Below are 5736 nucleotides of genomic sequence, written 5' to 3'. Positions count from 1 at the left end.
CCTCCATATAATGTGGCTCTAACAACTATCTATTGAATGTATGTGAGTACATGGTCATTGTCTTCAGACACACCACAAGAGGTCAGCGGATCCCCATGTGGTTGCTGGGATTTGAACTCAGGACCTCTGGAAGAGCAGTCAGTGCTCTAACCACTGAGCAATCTCTCCAGCCCTATCGTAAAGCTCTTAAGAGGGGATATGAGGCTAAGATAGGTGTGTGCACCACACCCAGCTTGAGAGATTCTTGAGTAAGATGTTAAGCCAAGCATATCACAGTAAGTGTGAAATAAAACACCAAACCGTTACTTATAGTCCAAGAGCTCCTCATGTGAGTGTTTGTTGGGTATCCAGAAGTGTACTGTGTATAGACCCTGGCCTTGCAAGAACAGAACCCCCTGAAGAATGTTCTTGTTAAACGGCCAGCACAGTGGCTCAATGGGAGAGTGCTTGCTTCACATGTGCGAGGCTTTAGATGTAATTCCAAATAAAACTTAGGTGTGCTGCCAAAATAAAAATGGTTTATTCAGGACAGGTGGGGAAGCTTTTTACAGTCGAGCTCCAAGGACCAGGCATGGTGGTGCACTTGGGTGCAGACAAAGGCAGATCTCTTCTGATCTCTTCAAAACCAGCCTGGTCTACCTAGCAAGGGCCAGGTCAGCCGGGCTGCACAGTGAGACTTGTCTAAAAAAAGCAAAAACCCTGTGTGTAACCATGCACTCTCCTGGAATGATCTCACTGTTGTGTGTGCTGAGGGGAACTGGTCTGCAGCTTGTTGGCTGCCAGCCTAGCTCCAGGTTCAGTGACAGACCCTATCTCAAAGGACTAAGGTACATGGTGATCCAAAAGGGACAATCAGTGATCTAATCTGGCTTCCAGAAGTGTATCACTCACACACCTATTCATCCTACACATACACATATTCACACATACAGGCATGCAGATGCATACACATGATCATACACACACACACACACACACACACACACACACACACACACACACACAAATTATATGACAATTAGTTTTTACTAGGAACATTTAGAAAAATTTTGCCTTCCTCAGAATACTGCCTCGGGTGGACCAGTCCCCAACTGTGCTTGCTTGGCTGCCAGGAATGTTCACAGTACAGTGCCTCATCTCCCCTTGCAGGTTTACCGTTCATCTCCCACCAGGAGTGGGTGATAGGGTGTGTTTGACAGTCCCATCTGCCCAGTAGATGCAGCAGTACCAATGATGGGCAGCAGGTGGCGCAGAGGCACCCTGAAGTGTAAGCTTTGGTCTTGGACTGAATTAAATGGATCCCTAGAAAAAAGGCCTTAATCTACCTCCTCTACCCCTTCCTCCCCCCTTTCCCTCCCCTACCTCTCTTCCTTTTTTTTTTTTTTTTTTTTTCCTTTTGTGGTTTTTGGTATGTAGCCCTGGCTAGACTAGAACTAGTATGTAGAATGGGCTTGATTTGAACTCACAGAGATCTCTGCTTCCTGAGTAATGGGATTAAACACATGTGCCACAATACCTGTTATCACTTTTACATTTGAACATGAAAAAATATCCATAATTTAAAAAAATGTGCAGTGGTGTTTTGTCTGCATGTGTCAGATCCCCTGGAACTGGAGTTGCAGACAGTTGTGAGCTGCCATGTGGGTTCTGGGAATTGAACCCAGGTCTTCTGGAAGAACAGCCAATGCTCTTAACCACTGAGCCATCTCCAGCCCCTTTAGCAGACCATGGCTTTTAAGAATGTTTTAAGAGACTAGAGAGATGGCTCAGCAGTCAAAAACAACAAAACAAAAGAAAAAAAAAAAAAAAAAAAAAAAAAAAAACTCTTGCTGCCCTGCAGAGGACCAGAGTTCAGTTCCTAGGAATCTTGTCAGACAGCTCACAACCGCCTGTAACTCCAGCTATAGACAAACTAAGGATCCAAACCCTCTTCTGGCCTTTTCAGACACCCATCCTCACACATACACATAAGTAAACGATAAAATAAATCCTTAAAACAAAAGGAATGTTTGGAGCCAAGTACAGTGATATGCATTTTTAGTCCCAGCTACTGGGAAAGCTGAGAAAAGAGGATGACTTGAACCCACAAGTTTGAAGCCAATCTGGAGAACCCAAATGAGACCAAGAAAGACTTGGGAGGTAGAGGCAAGAGGACCAAGTGTTTAGTGCTGGACCAGTGAGAGGGATCAATGGGGAAAGGTTGTTGTGGCTGTGCCTGACAGCCTGAGTTGGATTATTAAGCCCCACGTGGTGGAAGGAAGGAACAAGTTGTTCCTTAAACCTGACATGCTCCATGTCATACACAAATGAATAATAATTCTTTAAAAAGTAAAAAAAAAATCAATAATAAAAAAATAGAAAAAGAAAAAATAGTTCAATCTCATGCTTCAATATATAACAAATTTTAGGCCAGGCTAGGCTGTATGTAACTCTGCCTCAGGAAGGAAGCAAGAAGGAAGGGAGGGAGAAAGGGAATGAATTCCAAGTGTGGTGTGGTAGCACACACACCTGTAACATCAGCAGTCAGTAGACTGAGGCAGATTGCCTAAGTGTGAGGTCAGCTCAGGCTCCACAGTGAGTTTAAAGCCAGTCTGAGCTATATAAGAAAGCTGTCTCAAAAACAAAAGAAAAACAACAGAAGTGAGGGGATGTTCTCTGCAGGCAGATAGAGAGGAACACAGTGCCAGCTACTGGGAATCATGTCTTATCCCTTTCCTTGTAGAGCTTCTGGTGCTAAGTTAACCTAAACCCATTCATTAACACTGCATGATCAAATCATGGAAGAAATGAGTCAAATTATTCATCCTTCTCCCTTTATTTCCTCTGTGCTAGGATTACAGCTATTTTGCCACAATGCCCAGTGTCTCTTCTGTCTAATGAAGCCACACACACCTACTCTGGTGTTGTAGACAACCCCCACGTAATGGCACTATAATATAGTGTTAGGGAAGTGGTTACTCATAAGGTTATCACCCTCATGAGATAACCATCCTTAGAGGTCCCAAAGAGCTCCTGTGCTTCTACCATTCGAGAACATAGCAAAAACATGGATGCATAGGGACCAGAAAGTGACCCTTAACAGTGTCCTGTGACAAAACCTTTCCTGGAGAGGTAACACACAGGTCTGCTCACCCCAGATAGGGAGCCCACACAAACCCAAGTACTGATACCACCAAAATCCAGCTCAGACACTAATGAGTTTTATTGGGGTTACTTACAGGAATATGGGTGAGGGGTCACTTACAGGAGCAGAAATAACTCAGAGAAGCTGCATCACCAAAGCCCACCCCAGGATGAATGACAGCTCACAAGGCTGGGAACCTGAAGCTTACTGCACAGGCTGCAGGCAGCTCAACATGTCAAAGAGGGTCCTTCCAGGTGCCTCAGTTGGTTTAAATATCTCCTAAGCAGGGCTACTGGGCTTGCTTCTTCCAGGCAGCCCTACCTGGTCTTTGATCTGGTCTCAACGTCTCCCTCTTAGATCAGCTCTCTTTTGATCTTAGGGGAATTACTCTGATAGGAGGGGCCTAGTTGAATCTGGTCAGTTTCAGGAACTTCCTGAAGCTATTTTGAGTTGTTTGCTTTCCTGCTTAAGGAGCTTCCTGGAGGATATAGTGTTTTAATCTTAGAGGAAACTGTTATGCATCAATCAGCCTTCAAAACAGCCAGTGCCTTGATCCTGAACATCTCAGAAGAACATGTCAGAAGTGTGAAATACAGAGCTGTTGTTTATAAACCACCCAGGCTGTAGTATGTAGTTATAGTGCAGAAACAAACTAAGAGAAATGACCAGACAGACAACAACATCAATCTATCCTTTTATGTGGCCCATGATAACAGCTTGGACAGTGTCTGTCACACAGGACAGGAACGGCTGTGAACTTAGGGCACATCTCAAAACCTGTGTAACACCAGCTATTATCATTAAGCACTGGCAATAAGCCTGTAGTCTCTAGACTGCTTCATTTTAAGGTAAGCCAGAAACCTGATGATACGACATTGAAGTTCTGGATTTTAACAGGCTACCAAACAGTCCAGATTTAAAGTAGATACCAATTCTTCAAGTTGAGTCCAGGGACAGACTCTACCCTGTGAGCTCCCCCTGGGATAATGGCTCTTGCATATGCTAATGGTGTACATAATAGTGGTTACATTTTATTAAAAGCTATCAGCCAGTAAGGCCTTTCTAGTTTTTTGAATTGTTTTGTTTCAAGAAAAGGTTTCTTTGTGTGGCCTTGGCTGTCCTGGAGCTCACTCTGTAGACCAGGCTGGCTTTGAACTCAAAGATCTGCCTGTCTCTGTCTCCTGAGTGCTGGGATTACAGGCGTGTAATCCTCCCCCTACTCCTTTCTAAATGCTTTACATTTTGCTGTGCTTTGGGAACAGAATGCCCTCCCTAAGCCCTTGTGTTAAAACCTTGGTTCCCATGTTGGCACTAAGCAGAGGTGACTTTAAGGTTGGACTAGTAGGCCTCTGATAATTTCACATAGACTCTGGAAAACATACTAACACATAGGCTCCTGAGGCCAGTGTTTTCAACAAGCTAAGAGGGAGAGAGGAAACAGCAGCTAGGAACCTGCTCAAGGGTACTGAGGCAGAGGTTACCTTCCAGCAGCCTGGCTCTGGACTCACCTCCTGGACCATGATGCCTTGGGGTTGGACACCACAACTGCTCTCCTTATTTCCATAGTACCTGATATATAAGGTAGTCCTTAAATACATGTTGAGCTGAACTGACACTGTATGTAATTGAAGTATGTGTTCATCCATTCATTCAACTCAATCAAACATCCCCTAAGCTGGCGCACCTGTACAGTGTATGCATGAAAGAACAATTTTTCACTTTGGATGATTGGAAGATTCTTGCAACAGAACCAAAAATCCCAGAATCCAGCACCAGGCACCGGGAAGCAGAGCACTGTGAGTTTGAGGTTAGTCTGGTCGGGCCTACATAGTGAGTTCCAAGACAACCAGGGCTGTGTAGCTCACAGCCCTGTCTCAAAAACAAAAGCAAACAAACAAAAATTAAAAAGAGACTGCTATGTACTCTCTGGCTGTTTCTCCTTAACTACTCCCTACTTTCTGTGCCTGACACTGCAGAGATTCGGTCTTCTGGCCCTACACTTTCATGGCAAGGACAGTCAAATTGGCTTCATGCTGTCCTGATTGCTAGCCCTGATGGCATGCACATGTAGACAAAGCCATTGGGAGATTGATGCAGGAGGACAAAGGCTAAAGAGTAAGTTCAAAACCAGCCTGAGCTACACAGATTAAAAAAAAAAAAAAAAAAAAGTCAAACACTCCCTCCCTTAGCAGAACGAACATAATTTCAGGGAGAGGATGAACACTCTGTGGGGGAGGAAAACTGTGTGCAATTTGCCAACAGCGACTCTGCACAGATGTCCCCTGCAGGGTCAGACGCGCGCAAAGCCACTGCCCGCACAGCTGCTTGGGTTTCACTTCATACGCCCCCGCCAGGAACCACCAGGACGGAACCACAGGACTGCCAGGTCCTGGGCGGGAGATCTGCCCCGGCAGTGGGTGCGGGGTGAGTCTGAGACTGGCGTCAGGTACCAGGCAAGCAAGAACCGGGAGGGGAGTGACCCGCACGCCCGGGGGCGGGGCACCAGGCTCTTTCAAACCCCAGCCGCGTCGGCAGCGGAAGTTCCGGTGTCGGCGAGCGGAGGTGAGAGGTCAGCAGGAAGTCGATACGTGGCTGCCGCCTGTCCCCGCCGA

This window comes from Micromys minutus (genome assembly GCF_963924665.1).
Source record: "Micromys minutus genome assembly, chromosome: 1".
Taxonomy (NCBI): Eukaryota; Metazoa; Chordata; class Mammalia; order Rodentia; family Muridae; genus Micromys; species Micromys minutus.
Note: the sequence above shows the minus strand (reverse complement) of the source record.